This window comes from Sorex fumeus, unplaced genomic scaffold (assembly GCF_029834395.1).
Source record: "Sorex fumeus unplaced genomic scaffold, SorFum_2.1 ptg000122l, whole genome shotgun sequence".
Classification (NCBI taxonomy): Eukaryota; Metazoa; Chordata; class Mammalia; order Eulipotyphla; family Soricidae; genus Sorex; species Sorex fumeus.
Window position 1 is genome coordinate 30405675 of NW_026606179.1, and position 17855 is coordinate 30423529.

Here is a 17855-nt window from a genome sequence, read left to right on the forward strand (position 1 = left end):
AATTTATCCCCTAAAAGCTGTAAATAGAACAGTGATTAAAGACTTAAAAACATTACTTTGGGGCCAGACAGACAGTAGCACTGCACTCTAGCACTGTCCTCCTGTTGTTCATCAGTTTGCTCCAGCGAGCACCAGTAACTTCGCCATTGAGAGACTTCTTGTTACCGTTTTTTGGCATATCAAATACGCCACAGGGAGCTTGCCAGGCTCTGCCTTTTGGGCGGGATACTCTCAGTAGTTTGCTGGGCTCTCTGGGACGGAGGAATCAAACCCGAATCAAACCCGGCTCGAGTGCGTGCAAAGCAAACGCCCTACCCGCTGTGCTGGCTAAAGTGCTTGCTCTGCATGCAGCAGATCTGAGTAGATCCCCAGCACTGAATAATACCAGGAGTGCCCTGAACACAGAACCCAAGCACTGATCCAGCCTCTCTACTCCCAAAAAAACAATAAACATTTTATCTTGATGTATTCTTAGGAAAAGGAAAAGTTCTTCAATATGAATGAACCAAGAAAACAGAACATTGCCTACACTAACATGACAATCAGAAGAAAAAGGGATCAATGAAGATAAAATAACAAGGTACACAAGGGGAAAAAGACACTGTGAGGCATTTAGATAAGTTTTTCCCCAAAACAATCAATGAGCAATGAATGATGTAGTGTGAGTTAGTGACAAAGCAGTAGCTCACACAAAATCATGAAGCATAAAGCTGTTCTCTTAAATAATTCAGATTTCAGAGGGGGTGGAGGTGTTGGTGAGGGAGTACAAGTAATTTTTTCTGAAAGGGGATAATATGCCAAGTCTGGGAACCTCTGAAGTTCAGAGGTTAAGTGTCAGGCTCTGTTTATGTGTTAAGGATACATCATTACTCAGATTCTTGGGGTAGGTGTTGAGGGTCTGGCAGTGGTGTTATAACTAGATAAATAACAAAAGTGGAACAACACTAGCTGTACAAATGAATACCAATACTAAGGGGTGGGAGGAGTACAATTTGCTACATGGTACTACTATAACTTATGGTCAAAATAATACACAAAACAATATTACTACATTAGCCGGAATGGGAATGGGACGGGTATGCACTTGTAATGATTATAGAAAGAGTATTTCAATCAACAACAGGAACTCAACCAACAAAATATAAAATCCTGAAACCTGCAAGTAATATGTATGTAAGACTAGGAAGGTAAGCAAATACAAAAACAAGCTTAAAGAAGTAAAAGTAATAGCCTCTAAAGGACATCCAGAACAACTTTTGGCATATAGCCCCTAAACATTAGGAGTTTAGCAAGCTGATCTTGTGTTCCAGGGACTGCTTCAGCTTCAGCCCCTGTATTCTGTTATATGAGAAAACAGCAGTGTTATTTTCTTTCACAATGACTGCTGTTTGATTGTTTGGTGAAGACTAAATGTGGACATAATCTACTTCACCATTAGGATGATATGATCAGTATTTCTGTCTCATGTGAGCTAAAAGACGTATTTTCCATAAACACAAATATCTGTATATGTAAATGCGACAGAGGGGTGAACACGTGCACATAAATAAATGGTTAAGATGCTAAAATATTTAAGAGTAATGATAAAATTTTTAGGTAATCCTATTAGAACAATGACACTAACATTTCTGGCATCATACTAAACTTTTATTATCATTTTTAAATACTTATATGCTTTAGTTTATAAAGCTCTAGAAAATTCCAAATAAATGTATTCAAGTGAAGTTCGATTTAACAAAAACCATTTTGGTTCCTTTTTTAATATTTTGCAAATACATTATTTGGCTCGAGCAATTAAAAATATTTAATAGGGAGCATACAGATCGGTTAAGAAAAAATTGTGCGCAATGAAATTCAGGACTGAGGAACCAGAAAGATAATAGAGGGGTTAAGATGCTTGCCTTTCATTTTGCCAACCTCAGTTTGAATTCCTGCCTAGAATAAAGCATCATGAGATGAGGCCCCCAAACCCAAAAATAAGTAAAATTTTAAAATTTTAATAAACATTCTGAAACCAACTGAACCATCCTGGATCCAAATCCCAAGCTCCCTGGGACCTGCAGGCTCAGTCTGTCAGGGATGCAAGGGGTTAGTCAGGACAGTATCTTCCTGTTTGAGAAGAATGAAAGCAAAGGGTCAGCTTCTCTAGTCCTCCCTCTCCCTGTGTGTCTTCTCTCTCCCTCCCAATAAAAATAGAAAACAACAGTATATATAACAAATATTAAAAAGAAATACAAAACATAAACCCATGTGAGAAAAAGCCTCTCCTAACCGTTGGTAATATCCACTATGAAAGCTTCTAATAGGACTTGGAAGCATGTTTTAACAGAATTTTGTTGTTGTTTTTGGGTCACACCAGGCAGTGCTTAGGGCTTACTCCTGGTTCTGTAGTCACGAATCACTCCTGGTGGGCTCAAGGGACATATAGGTTGTCAACTCCAGGTCAGCCACAAGCAAGGCAGTACCCTACCTGTCGTACTTACTCTGGCCTATTTCAACAAATTTTAAGTGTGTGTATTCTCTTAGAACAAGCAGTTTTTCCACCAAGAACTACCTCCAATTTATACCTAAGCAAAGATGACTACTGTATTAAGCCATGCAGCTCTTGCGTTTGCTGTGTATACAAACAACAACCTTGTTTATAATAGCAATGGGTGGGGGGAGGGAGGGGGTGTTACCCTATATCTTGAGTATTTAAATTACAGCCACACAAAATACTGTTTTAAAATAAAATAAGATGGATTCATCCCACTAATATAAAAATTAAATTGCTTAAATGGGTGAAGAAAAATACACATCACAGAATATAAAACTACAATTTTTTTTTATACTTTAAAATAGCTGAGGGGCAAGAAAGATAGTACAGTGGGTAGGGTTTTTGCACACGAAGACCCAAGACTGGTTTGCAGCACCACATAGAAGTCCCATGAGTATAGTCAGGAATAAGCCCTGAGCACTGCTGGGTTTGGTCCCAAAACAAAACTAAGTTGAGATAAATGCCTATCAAAGCTATCTTTATGCCTGGTTCAATATAACAACACAGAAATCTGAAATGCTGAATTTGTTTTAAAAATATGTGAGGAATTACTGAAAGGACAAGGGGAGGTCAAGTTTAGAACTAAGAAGTCACAGAAAACAAAGTAGTATGTAAAAATATCACAAATGTCAGGATACAAAGACCTAGAACCACAAACATCATTTAGTTCTCTCTCTCTCTCTCTCTCCTCTCCCCTACTCTCTGTGTGTGTACACCTACATATGCTCACACCTCACACTGGGGAATACAACCTAGAGCCTCTATGGCTGAGCCATATTGCCAGTAAGTCCCTCAGACTTAATTTGAAAGAAATTTAGCTTTTTTTTGGGGGGGGGGGTGCTGAGGGCGTCATATCCTGCGATGCTCAGGCTCTACACTCTGGCTCTACACTTGGTAGTGGTTACTCCTGACGCTGCTTGGGGGACCATATGAGATGTCAGGGTTCGAACCCAGGTTGGCAATGCGCAAGGCAAATGCTCTACCCACTATACTATTTGCTCCGGCCCTTCATTTGAAATTAAATGCAAGGTACAGTTACAGACATGATAATCACTTACTGTGAAATTATCTCAAGTATTTAAGTCAGAAAGCTCAATTTTAAAATACACGAAAAACACACTAGAAACTACACTATAATGTCTATAAGAATGAGTTTTCATTATCAGATTATGAATGATCATGTGGAGATGATGAAATTTCTGTAGATCTCATGTTTCATGAAACATATTTTGGTTGGGGCTGGAGCAATAGCACAGCAGGTAGGGCGTTTTCCTTGCATGCGGCCAACCCGAGTGCGAGTCCCAGCATCCCATATGGTCCCTGAGCACCGCCTGGGGTAATTCCTGAGTGCAGAGCCAGGAGTAACCCCTGTGCATCCCCGGGTGTGACCCAAAAAAAAAAACCATACTTTGGTGGGGTTGGAGCAAAATTACAATAGGTAGGGTATTTGCATTGCATGCAGTCAGCTGTAGTTTGATCCCTGGCACCCCTATGTTTCTCCAAGCACCACCAGGATGAATCCTGAGTGCAGAATCTGAGTAAGGCCTGAGCACCGCCAGGTGTGGCCCCAAAACAACCAACCCCAGACTTTGTAAGAAAAATGAATTAATCTGGGTTCAATTCCTCGTCCCTCTCAGAGAGCCCGGCAAGCTACCGAAAGTATCCCATCCACACCGCAGAGCCTGGCAAGCTACCCGTGGCGCATTCAATATGCCAAAACCAGTAACAAGTCTCACAATGGAGACGTTTCTGGTGCCCACTTCAGCAAATCGATGAACAACAATATGACAATGCAGTGTGGTACTATTTTAATGTATATTGTGTCCCACCCTTGCCGAGAAATCAAGTTGAATTGTTTTTCTTTAAATGCCTCAAAAAGAATGATATCTATAAGGGAAATTTTTAAAAAGATTAAGTGGCTGGATTATTCATAACTTGTTATGAACAGAAATGGCACCTGGAACAACACCCTGAACTTCAGCTGCTCTTGATTCGTTGGATTTGGCTGGTTGCTGCCACTGCTTCCTATACAGGATAGTAATAACTGCCCCTGAGATACATTCATGTGCCAAGGGTGTGAGCCCAGGAAATGATACAGCATATTATAATGGTCAATTGTTACACCACTTGGTCCAATAGGTGGCAGAAGTAGCAAGGTTAGGAAAGTAGTTCAGGGCAAATCTTAAAACAGTCTGGTGGTATGTGGCTCCAACATCATCAAATCATTTCCCCAATTTCTCTCACAGTTCTCTGCCTCATGAATCTCCAGTGCTACTGGACTTACAAGGATGAGTTTTTCCATAAACTTACAAAGGTACCCACAGCCTCTTATTACAAACTCCCTCTCTCCCCAGTACCATATGAATAGTCCATGTTTCATTAATTCCCAAGCATGTCAAATGAGAAGCTAAGACAATAGGTACAGGAGCCAGCCAACCTGTGATACAGCACTGAGCCAATCAACTGTTGTCCCAACTGAATCTCAGTAAGTTTAATTTATCTTTGTACTTGCGCTTCCCAGACACAATAAATGCAATAAAATTTTCCTGACTTGCTCTGCACTGCACAACTTCATAACTCTACCAACACCAGTGAGCATACCTCCTTACAACCTAGCAAACAGATAATATTATGGTAACAATTCTGGCTATCTTTGCCATCCATTTGACAGAGTTTGGGTAGAATCAACAGATTTCAATCCTCATTTTGGCATGCAGGTGCTTGTTCACTCAAAGCACACAACTTCATCTAAAGAGCACCATCCAAGAAAAAAACAGGAATACCCAGTTTTGGCTGACACCACTAAATTTATCTCCATTCAGGAATGAGCACGGATTTGGCACTTCTTTCAATATATCATCTACTATACCTATGCCCAGGGATTCAATTCAACAAAACTCTAAAATGTCCAGCTTTTTCCAGTTGTAAAACTAAACTCTCTTCTACTTAACAATAGGGTCACTGTCTCTGTCAGTGAACTATGGTCTCTTTGATGGAATCCTCAGTGGATTCCGGAAAACTTCCCCCATTCTTTCTGGAAAAAACAAAACACTGTCCTCCCATTGTTCATCGATTTGCTCAAACGGGCCCAGTAACATCTCCATTTTGAGACCTGTTACTGTGTTTGGCATACTGAATAGCTTGCCAGGCTTTGTCGTGTGGGCGAGATACTCTCGGTACCTTGCCGGGCTCTCCAAGAGGGGCGAAGGAATTGAACCTGGCTCGGCGGGGTGGCTGCACACTACCGCTGTGCTGAAAAATAAAAATATTTTTAAACCTATTTTAAAATTCACATTTTAATGTAAAACCCACATAATTTGTCATATATATTTTATTAAAATCAGAAATGAACATTTTGATATACACAACTTTATAATTTACCTTTATTTTATGCAGTCACCACTCCAAATAAAATCAAAAGATAAAGATAAACCTGCAAAGATAAACCCAAACTACCCACCCATACCGACAAGACATTTGAAGTTATTACTAGCGAAGCTACTGATCAGGGTGCTTGAAAAGACATACCTTGAACAGCACTCCACCAAACCCCACTTCTGAGTTAGTTGAATTCAAAGAAAAAGGTAACACAAAGCCTGAGGAGGACAGAAATGATGGGGAGCAAGGACTTCATAACACATAAAGAATTACTTTATGTCACTTATCATCAGGGAAATGCAAATCAAAGTAACAATGAGGTATCAACTCACACCAAAGAGAATGGCACTCATTACAAAGAACAACCACCAGTGTTGGCATGAATGTAGGGGAAAAAGGGCCCCTCATTCACTGCTGGTGGGAATGTTGAGTGGTCCAGCTGTTTTGGAAAACAATATGGAAATACCTCAAAAAACTGAGAACTGCACTACACCTAGTAATTCTGATCCTGGATATATAACCTAAGGAGCCAAAATCACATATAGATAAGACATCTGCACTCCTATGTTCATTGTTGCTCTACTCACAATAGCCAAAATCTGTAAATATCCCAAGTACCCAAGAATAAGTAACTGGATAAAGCAGCTATGGTACATATACACAATGGAATACTATGCGGTTGTTAGAAAAGATGAAGTCATAAAATTTGTTAATACAAGGATGGAGAGTATCATGCTGAGTGAAATGAGTAGGAGGGAGAGAGACAGATACAGAATGATCTCACTCATGGGATATAAAGAAACATAGTAGGGGAATAACTAATGCCCAAAGACAATAGAAATGAAGGGCAGGAAAACTAGTGGTCTTTAGCAGGAAGCTTGCAGTGGGGTAAAGGAGATAGGACAGGGAAGGTACCACTATCATAATGATAGGGGATGTAGTCACTCCAGGAAAGAACTGGGTGCTGAAAAGAAGTAAAGTGATATGCATGATACACTCTCATTAATAGTATTGCAAACCACAGAACTTAAAGGCAAAAAAAGAAGAAAAATGTGCCAACCATAGAGGCAGACTGAGGGCAGGAGGGAAACTGGGACATTGGTGGAAGGACGTGGACAGTGATGAAGGGATTGGTACTTGAACACCGTACACCTGAAACAATCATGAATAACTTTGTAGACTGAAATAATCTTTTCAAGAGAGTCCACACAGGAGCCAGAATACAATTAAGTTCCCTGTATCAACCATCACTAAGCCTGTCAATACATAGTAGTAATTATAACAAGCACAATGTATTTCCAATAAAATTCAACAAAGGGATCAGTCTTTTTATTATACAAGCATAACATATTTCCAATGAAATTCAAAGGGACCGAAGTCAAACTTTTTAATAAAGCACTTCTCACTGGCTGTATCTAATTTATAAATATGATTAGTCCTCCAAGGCTTTTCCTCCAGGAAACCATTAACAGTTATGTAAACCATAGAATTACACCAATTTTTTAAAAAAGGGAGGGGAGGGGGGGCCACTCTTCCAAACTTCTTTCCAGGTACTTCCATTCTCACCAAGCCAGACTTCTCAAAATAAAGCAAACCAAAGCCATGTTTGGGCAGCCTCAAACCTGAAGAAAAGTCTTTGCCAATATCATTCTGGTGACAGTGGTTCAGGTGTAGAGAAACCACTACAGGATTGTCTCATCTCTGAGATTCCCTGAAGATTCCTAAGATTTATTAAAGAAAAATAATCCAAGTACTAGTACACAAGCCTCTTAATCTTCACCAGAAAGAAATCAAAGAGTAGTCAAGGAAATAATGTACTGTTTCAAGTACACTGATTCAAAAACAATCAAAAATCGAGATCAGTACCAGGAGGATTACTCCATGTCTTAGAGGCCAGCCTGGCATTCTAGGGGAAAGGGCAGCTCAGATAGAGAAGGGAGCACCAAATAAAGGGTGTTTGGAGGATCCTCCCAGGAGAGGAGATACATATTGAAAGTAGACTATGGACTGAACATGATTGCCACTCAATGTCTCTTTTGCAGACCACAACACCCAAAAGGAGAGAGAGAACAAAAGGGAATGCCCTGCCACAGAGGCAGGGTGGGATAGGGGGGGATGGGTGTGGGAGGGATACTGGGATCCATGGTGGTGGAAAATGGGCACTGGTGGAGGGATGGGTACTTGATCACTGTATAATTGAAACCCAAGCACAAAAATTTGTAAGTCTACAACTGTACCTCATGGTGTTTCACTAATAAAAATTTTTTTAAAAAAATCAAAAATCAATGGTGTTGATTTCCCATCCCTTGTATTCCCGTTACTGCAATAAGGTCTATGGGAGAATGTCACCTACACGTTTCCTTGCAGTGCTTACATATTTGATTAAGATTCTAGCTAGGGTATAGAGAGCTATCACACACACTTGAGGTATCAGTGTTCTCAAACAGCAGACCCACAAGCCATCAGGACCATCTGTGCATTTGGGCAGCACCAGGGATCAAACTCAAGGCTTTACACTTGCAAGGCAGCACTTTTGCAATCAAATCATCCCTAGACCCAAGAAGTAGTTTAATTAGGGAGGGGGGAGGTGGTTATTTTAATGAGAAAGAAGGTAATTTCTGGTTCAAATAATGTCCCACTTCTTTAGCCAATTGCTCTTTTTTATGAAAAATTACAGAGCCACACATTTTCATACATATTTATGCTATAATTCAAAAAGTTTACATTTTGAAAAAGGCAACACTAATGCTCTCAATATTCTAAAGTCCCCTGTGAACAGTAGCAATCAGGCATCACAGCTCCTCTTCCTTTCCTCCCTTCAGCCCCATTTCTCTATCTGCTATACCTTTACCCTGCCATAATATAGACTTCAATGACTATAAACTGCTGGCTTCTCTCAAGCTTCCTTGTGATAATACAGAAGCGACAATGGAACAGTGACTTGCCATTCCCTCCCAATAGAATGGAATGACTCTGCACTATGCACTGGCCTCTACTCTCAGATTTCACACTCCTATTCTTCTCTTGCATCTCCCTCCCCTTTTCTCTACTAGACCCTCTAACACCCAAACGTGCTTTAGTTACCTCCCATATGTATTGCCACATCTCTCTGATTTCCTATGTACCTCACTAACCCGTTTTGGATGTCTCAGAGGTACTGCATATCCAATATATAAGAACTTTTTGCCTTTTACTGATACTCGTCTGTCCTATCCCCTAACTCCCTTTAGTTTTTTCCATTTTGATAAATAAGCACCAGGATCCAAACAGTTGCTCAAGCCAGAAATCAAGTACCTTAACTCTCATAACATCAGTAAGTTCTACTGTTTCCAAACTAGATCTCATATCTATCCACCTTCTCTTGATCTTAACTGCCAGACCATAATTGACTATTGCCCAATCAAAGAAATGCCCTACTAACCAATCCTTCAAACACTGAGCAGTCTCAAAAGTTGGAAGTGAACTGCTACTCCCTCAACTAAAACTTTTGGGGTTTGAGCCATACCCAGCAGTGCTCAGGGATTTCTTCCAGCAGCACTCAGGAGACCATATGCAGTGCTGCAGATCAAACCTGGGACTCCTGAACGTAAAACATACGCTCAATGAGTTATCTCTGCAACCAAATTTAAACATTTTAATGTTTTCTCAGTACTCTTAAAATTCACATTCCTTACTTTGACTGCAGATCTGTTCTTTACCCATCTCTCATCCATTTGCTTCAAAAAAGGATCTTTCTTCAGACCCTTTAAATCTCCACATTCATTCCTTAGTGCCTTTACCTTGCTGCTTCTCCAAGCTAAAATGTCCTCCTTGCCTCCTTTTCAAAGGGCTGGCTCATCCTTTTATGATAGCTTAAGTAATGCCACTTCAGACAGCAGCTCTGCCTCCCACCCCATTATTCTCTGCTTCAGCACTTGTGACTCTTTACAGTACAGACCATAATTTGTAATTGTTTCATTCCCTCACTAGAATATAATTGCTAATATTTGTCAAAACTAACCTACTCCACAATTGTGTACTGGTGATGGAATTGAACTCAAGAGCCTCATACATGCAAATCAATGAACACATCCCCAGACTCAATTTTTTTTTTTTCAATTTAGCACCGAGTCAGATAATTTGTAGGGAGGAGGAGGAGAGGCCGCACATGGCAGGGCTCAAGTAGCTCAATGATAACTATCACTCCTGGCAGTGCTTTTGGGAAGACCATAAGAGTGCTGAGGATCAAACCTGCTAAGTAAGCCCTCAGTTCACTGAGCTATCTCTCTGGCTCCAGTGAAAGTGCTTAGGTATAAAGGTACTCAGGGGCTATTCCCGGCTGTGTTAAGGAGTGACCGCTGTGACCTCTAGTGATGCAGAGGGGGTAGGGGGAGCCCCGAGGACCAAATGCCTGTTGGCTAGGGATGAAACTGAGGTTGGCCACATACAAAGCCTTACCTCCTATACTTCTTTCCAGCCCCGTGCACTTGGGGGCGGGGTGGGTGGGATTTTTGTGCTTGGGTTTCAGTTATACAATGATCGAGTACCCATCCCTCCACCAGTGCCCATTCTCCACCAACACTAATGGTGGTATCCCTCCCACTCCCCACCCCCCCAACCCACCCTGCCTCTGTGGCAGGGCACTCCCTTTTGGGTGCTGTGGTTTGCAAAAGAGGAATTGAGTGGCAATCATGTTCGGTCTATAGTCTACTTTCAACATGCATCTCCCATGCTGGGTGGATCTTCCCAACACCCTTTATTTGGTGCTCCCTTCTCTATCTGAGCTGCCTTTACCCCTAGAGTGTGCGGCTGGCCTCCAAGCCATGGAATAAACCTCCTGGTATTTATCTTGGCTATTCCTGGGTGTTAGTCTCATATCTTGCTACTCTATGTCCCCAAATGAATGCAATCTTTCTATGTCTGTCCCTCTCTGACTCATTTCGCTTAGCATGATACTTTCCATGTAGTACCACTTGTATGTAAATTTCATGACTTCATCCTTTCTAACAGCTATATAGTACTCCATTGTGTAGATGTACCAATGTTTCTTTAACCAGTCATCTGTTCTTGGGCACTCAGCCCTGTGCATTTAGATGCAAAAGTCAACAGTTTTAGTTCTCATAAAGTCACAAATAAAACGAAGTGTTAAGAGGCAAGAAACACCCAGCAGTCTAACTCCAAACATCTGGGGACCAGAGAAATAATACAGGGGGAAGGGCACATTTCCTGCATGTGGCTGATCCTAGTTCAATCCCCATCACCATGTAAAGACATGCTAACCATCGAGGTACAGCCTGGAGGTCCCTAAGCACCATTAGATGCGGTTTTGATAATCCTAGGCACTGTAGGGTTCCAGTATCACCATATCCTCACATTAAACATGGAGCCCAAATGACAAGAGAAAACATCAGGAGAGACCCCTAGGTTTCCTGAGCACCATTTGGTAGGCTTCCCACAGGTCCCCCCCCCAAAAAAAAAAATCTGTCCTCTCCACAAACTGACAAGTGTAGAAAGGTCTTTGAGAAACACTGTTTACCACCTTAGTTGTAACTACCAGCCAGCTATGCAGAACAGGTGCTGGTTTGCAGGAGTCAAAAAAAGGTTGAAGAACACTGTTTCTAATCACTCAACAGACTGCCAATACAGCAGCAGGACTGGAGGAGGAAGGAGCAGTATGCATATGCTTCATAATTTAGACTTAGAGGTAAAGTCATTTGCCCAAAGTAGCACAAAGACATGTGAGATTAAATACAAGTAAATACTCTAGTTTAAGCTTAGCATAAGTAAATACAAGGCACAGATGATTCAAAGTGTTAAAGAAACAAAAGAATTCAGTTTGACAGGTAGAGCAAAGAAAAAAATGTATATATTAAGTGTAAAGGTATCAGTCATTAATATTTACTGAACACTAACTACATACCAGAAACAGTGTTAGAACTCTAGACAAGGAACTCATATAAATTACATGCTCTTTAGGGCAGCAAACTAATACAGAAAATTAAAGTTCAGAACGATACATATCAGAGAGGCAGGCAGAGAGTACTATAGGAACAGAATTGGCATCTAGGAACAGCATTTCAGCTCACTGATGTCAAGGCCAGGACCACAAGAGTTCAGTACGAAGAGGGGAAAAAACAGAATTACTGCAAAGGGGTCAGGAGATGACTCAAAGGGATGGAGGATAAGCTTTGCATGTAGGTCCCTAGACTAAACCTCCAGAGGTGCATACACCAAAACTACACCAACACTCCCTGACACACTGCTGCCTGAAGCCCTAAACTCTGAACTGGGAGTTTCAAAAAAAGAGAAAACAGGGTGCATAAAGAGATCTGGAGGTACATAACTGAGAGTGAAAGAGGAGAAACAAGAGGCTGCTCAGGAGAGGTAATTTATTAACCTTATCAAAAAAACATGGGGTGTCATACTGGATGGATGCCTTGCGAATCAGTCATACCTATTTGAAACTTTCCTTACATGGCAATTCAAAGAATTGCTGGAGAGACTAAGTAGATAGACCACTTAAGCAGAAGGAAAGGATGGAATATAAATAGAAAAATAAACAATATCCAGATTTGAGACAACCATCAGACAGAAGAAAAATCAGGGCTTGGGCAAAACAAAGTAGAATGTAAGAGCTTTGAATACTTGGAAACAAGTTTTTACTTTTGGATACACAAATTTTGTAGCATGGTATATGAAAATGGCCTGTACAAAAATACTGTCAAGAGAAGATAAACCACTGGTTGGGGAAATTATTTGCAAAAGACACCTCTGATAAAAGATAGATTTTTAATATGCCAACCCTGTTTATAATATCAAACAACCACAAGGACAATGAAGGTAATTATGGGAGATGGGGGAGGGAAAGAAAATGCAACAATAAGAAATGGTAAAGCCCTTTACATGAAAGGGCTTAAGGGCCAGAGAGATACTATAGAAGATAAGGTACTTGCCTTGCACGCAGCTTATACAGTTTAGATCCACAGCCCCACATAGGGTCCCCCAGCACCACCAGGGGTCACTCTTAAACAGAACCAGAAACAGTCCTTGAGCAGGGCCAGGTGCAGCCCCAAAATCCCATAAATTAAAAAACATAAATTATAAAATAGGGCTTAAAGCCTTAACGGATATTTCAACAAAGGTTATACAGATGGAAAAATGGGCATAAAAGAGATGCTCCCAACCCATGTTATCAGGCAAAGGAAAATTTAAACAAAAAACCACTATAAAATCTAGAGATACCACTAGTCATTGCTAATGGGCAAAAAGGTAGTCAAGTTAGGAGGTAGTTTGGTCACAAAACTAAACATACTTAATCGAAAAAACTGAAAATATACACGCACAAAAACTTACACATTTACCACAAAACTATTTATAATTTCCTCAAAGTGAGTGCAGCCAAGCTATCCTTTAAAAGGAGAAAAAATGAACTTGTAAACTCAGACAACAGATTAACTAAGCTCAAGTCTGAGAGACCACTCAGTGGACTGAGTGCATCCTTTACAAGTAATCCAGGGCACTGCTTAGTTTCCCTGATTATCCCCAGGTGGAACCTGCAACACTAAACTGGGAGTACACAATAGGCAACATCTGGTGTGGCCAAACACCGCCCCCTCACCCCCCAAAAAAACACTGCTTGCTATCAAGTTATGAAGATTCCTAGAGAAATCTAAATGCATATAATTAGGTCAAAGAAGATAAGAAAATAATCACTTTTTAATTAAATATTTTTAAAGGATTTTTTAAAAAGGCAAAACCCTAACAGAAAAAGATCGGTTGTGTGGAGATGATTACAAGAACTGATAAGCATGCTCGGCATGTGGGAGTCCCAGGTTCAATATCCAGCAACACAGGGTCGTTCTGTCCCAGTTCCATCCATCCATCCCTCCCCCTCACCACCACCACCACAAAGGGACCTACAAGCACCAAGTGTGGGCTGGGAGTAGCCCCAGAGCAGCAGCAAGGTGTAACCTTACAAAGAAACAGAAAGGAGCATTGTTTGCCAAAACATTGGACAATTGAAATATTCTGTATACTACTACAATTATACATTTATCAACACCAAAAGTTACTTATAAAACAAACGGGTAGTAATAATGTGCACGTCCACTGAAACAGATGCATTACCATGGAGAAGGATGCTGATAAAGGGGAGACGAACTCATAAGTGGGGGTCAGGGAGCAGATGAAAAAATTTTACTTTCTATGTTGTGAACCTAAAATTGCTAAAAGAAATCAGTAGTAGAGTGCATATTTATGCAAAAGGCCCTGTGACTCAATTTTCAACTCTTCTCACACACACACACACACAAAGTCCCAGGCCCCTTTTCCCAAACTGCCTGTCCTTCTGCAAATTAAGTTTTACTAACTTATAGCTTTGAAAAACCAAGTAAATCAAAGTGCCTTAAGGGACTCGAGAGATAGTAACACAAGTAAGGCTCTCACCTTGCACACAGACGACCGGGATTTGATCCCCAGCATCCCATATAATCTCCGGAGTACCACCAGGACCAATTTCTGAGTACAGAACCAGAAGTAAGCCCCGAGCTTCAATGGGTGTGGCCGAAAAACAAAATGAAAACAAAAAAAGAGTGTCTTAAAAAAAATCTTTTTTTTAAAGCTTTAAGTTAAAAAAAAAAACTACCATTAGGTGGGGTGAAAGGGATTCCCACATATAGATTTTGAGTTAAGGTTTAAACGAAAATATCCAAAATATAAGAATATTTTATAAGGCATGTGCATAAATTCCATAATATCAGGTCTGTGACAGAGCTCAAGCATAGAACAGCTTATCTTTAGAAATTGTCGATGTAAATTCGATTTGAGGGGAGGGAGGAAGAGAGGGAAAGCTCAACAGGCAGAGCAGGAGCGTCTTAAGCAGAGGATGACTTTTGATTCCAAAGGACACAAGCTTTCCGGAGAACAACAGAGCCAGGTGTGGCCCAAATACTTCCCCCACAAAAAAGTACAATTGGTCAACTAAAACCAGTTCTCAAAACACCACTGAAAGATACAAGTTTTCATGCTATTGTCACTGTCTGACACTAAATATATTTCTGTAAATTCAATTAATTTTAGCCTGATTATACTATTTTACATCACAACTATTAAATACTATTGATCCACAGCAGTTTTGATAGAATTTCTCAAAGCTAAATAAATGTTTCTTCATTAGTTTATGGAAATTACAAAAGTGCACTTTTCTATAAATTATGCTGTACTTCACATTAAAACGGTTTTACTAAATTATGCCAGAAAGTGCTGAGAAAGATTACTTGATTTATAACTTTTGGGGGGAGGGGCCACACTCCGTGGTGCCTGGGGGGCTCTTGTGCTCAGGGTTCACTCCTTGGAGATGCTCCGGGCACTATATGGGATGCCAAGGATGGAACACGGGTCAAAAGCAAGAGCCCTACCCGCTGTACTATGAGACCCAAAGTAACTTTTAAGAGTCAATGGAACTCACTGTTCTATTTCCAAGTTACAAGTGTCCGAAAGTGGACAGATCTAGAATGTGAAAGTGACAAAAGAAAGCCTTAATCTATTAAACCTTGTTAAATCCCAATCCACACAAGATCCATTCCGATCTTACCCTATAAACATCCAAATGCCGTCCTTTCAGCATGCCTGTCAATGTATCATCTTTAGTCCTCTTATTTTAATATTCAACAACAAAATGACTCAAGAGAAAAACCCATGCGCTAACCGTCTATAATGTGTTTTCACAAATTCTGGGCTAGGCACTTCCAACGAATCCACCATGCCACAATAATCCGTTTAAGTTGTAGTCATTAAGCAACAACAACCTTCGCAGCAATTTTATTGAGGACTTGGCATGGGGTCAGTCGCCCATTATCATTTCACCAATTCTCCCAACAATCCCTATGAAGCAGGTGGTCATTACACCCAATTTGCAGATAAGGAAAGGAGCAGCCCAGAAGTTAAGTATCTCGTCCAAGGTCACAAACCGGTGGGGCAGGGTTTGGAACCTGAGCAGGCAGTCGGACTTCAGAGCCCGCGCTCCCGAGCATCCAACTGCTTACAAAAATTCGTTGAATCCCTGGCAGTCGTCTATTAAATTATTAAAATTTAAAAAAAAAAAAAAAGGTCATGTTCAACAGCTAGGAACCGGTGGCGGGGGATTCACAGCTCTGAACCCATTAGGCGCAGCGCTTTTTGTGACTTTTTACTCATCAGCTACACAACAGGCATCTCCCAGGCACACGAACTAATAATAATAAGCCTTTCTCTGGACGTCGTCAGTCGGGGCAAAACAAACGCGGAATCTTTCCAGGAAAACGCGAGAAAGGGGAAGAAAAATTTGGGGGGGAAAAAAAACCTAAATAAATAGATAAATAAAAACAAACCCCGACGCAACGGGGGGTGGCCCAGGTGACGCCAAATCCCCAAGTCATAAATCAGGGAGTCGCGAAAGGGCCCCCCAAAGTACCCCAACAAACCAAGCCTCCTCGGGCGGCGCGGGGGTGGGAGGAGGAGAGGGGGCGGGGGCGGAGGAGACGGAGACGGAGGAGGAGGAGGAGGACGAGGACGGAGAGGAGGGGGGGAGGTGTGTGGTGGTGGGTGGGGGGTCTGCTTGAACCACACGGCTGACGAGACAAAAGCCGGGGCCTCCCCGGCCAGTCCTGCGAGCGGCTCCCCTCTCCCCTACGACACAAACAAGGGAGGCGGCCGCCTCGGGGCCGGCGCACAATGACGACTCGGGGGCCGGCGCCCGGACCGGGGGAGGGGAGGGAGGGGAGTGGGGAGGGGGGGGACGCGGCCCCATCGCCACGGGCGGCGCGCGGGCGCCCAAGGACGGCCGAGTCGTCCCGGCCGGCCCTCGGGGAGGGGCCGGCGGGCAGCGCTGGCCACGGCTCGCACTCAGCTGACCTCCGCCATGTTGGCCGCACAGCCCGGGACCCCTCACAACAAAAGGCCGGGCCCCCCCCCACCCGGGCGCGCGGGGCACCGGGAGCCTCCCCCGGGGCCGGACCCGCCTCTCGGGCGCACGGGGTGCGGGGCGCGGGGCGCGCGGTGGGGGGAGCCGGGCCGGCGGCGCGGCACGAGGCCGACCCTAGCGCTGTGGCCGGCCCGGGCGCCGGGGGCGGGGGCGAGCCGGCTCGCGGCGGCGGCAGCGGCGGGCAGGGCAGGGCAGGGCCGCGCCGGGGAGGGCAGGGGAGGGGCGGGGGGCGGCGCTCGGCCCGCGGGCGGCCCGGCTCGGGCCCAGACAAAGGCGGCCGGTGCCGGGGGCTGCCCTCGCCCCCCGCCCGAGCAGCGCGACCCGGCGCGGCCGGCCGGCCGGCCCGCCGCCATTACCGGGCCTGGGAGTCCTCCTCCTCCTCCTCCTCCTCCCGAAGAATCCCTCAGCGGGGCCGGCTCCTCCCTCCAGGCCGAGCGCCTCTTACCTGTGGGCGGAGAGCGCGCCTCGGACCCCGGTCCTGGCTCAAACGCGCCCCGTCGCCGCCGCCGTCGCCACCGCCGCCGCCACTGCCGCCCGCCACCGTGGGCTGCGCCACCGCCTCTTCCCAGCGCCGAGTCGGACGGGACGCCCTGGGCCGCCGCCGCCGCCGCCGCTCGAGAGCGCGCCCCGCAACGGCCGCCGCGGCTCCCCCCTGGCTGCCGCCGCCACTGCCGCCGTTTCGCGCGTTCTCGAGCCCGCGGCGCGCTCCCGCTAAATACCACACACTGCGGCGGCTGCCATGAGGAGGCGCGGCCCCGCGAGCCCGGCGCCCCGAGGGGGCGGGGCTTCCCGCCGGCGCGCAGGCGCACGGGCGCTCGCGCGGCCGGCCGGCCGGGACCCGCGCAGGCTGTCGCGCGGCGTGGAGCTCCCGCGATTGGCAGTTGGCGCTCGGGCTCTCGGGTGACGGCGGCCGCTCCCGCCGCCGCCGCCGCCGCCGCCGCCGCCGCCGCTGGGCCCCGCGCGCCCGGCAGACGTCGGCCCCCCTCGCGCTCGTCGGCGCAA

General features: G+C 44.2%; 1 protein-coding gene across 2 annotated transcripts in view; it reads right to left on the bottom strand.

The window, feature by feature from the left end:
- SIAH1 (siah E3 ubiquitin protein ligase 1) overlaps nucleotides 1-17583 on the bottom strand; it is a 33553-nt gene extending 15970 nt beyond the window's left edge. Inside the window, exon 1 of one of the 2 annotated variants that reach the window (XM_056135904.1) lies at nucleotides 17299-17583. The gene's annotated coding sequence lies outside the window, so the exon portion shown is untranslated. Of the gene's footprint in view, nucleotides 1-14338; nucleotides 14436-17298 lie in introns of those variants that run through there. The other variant, XM_056135905.1, reaches the window with a different exon arrangement.
- Between the last annotated feature and the right edge of the window lie 272 nt (nucleotides 17584-17855).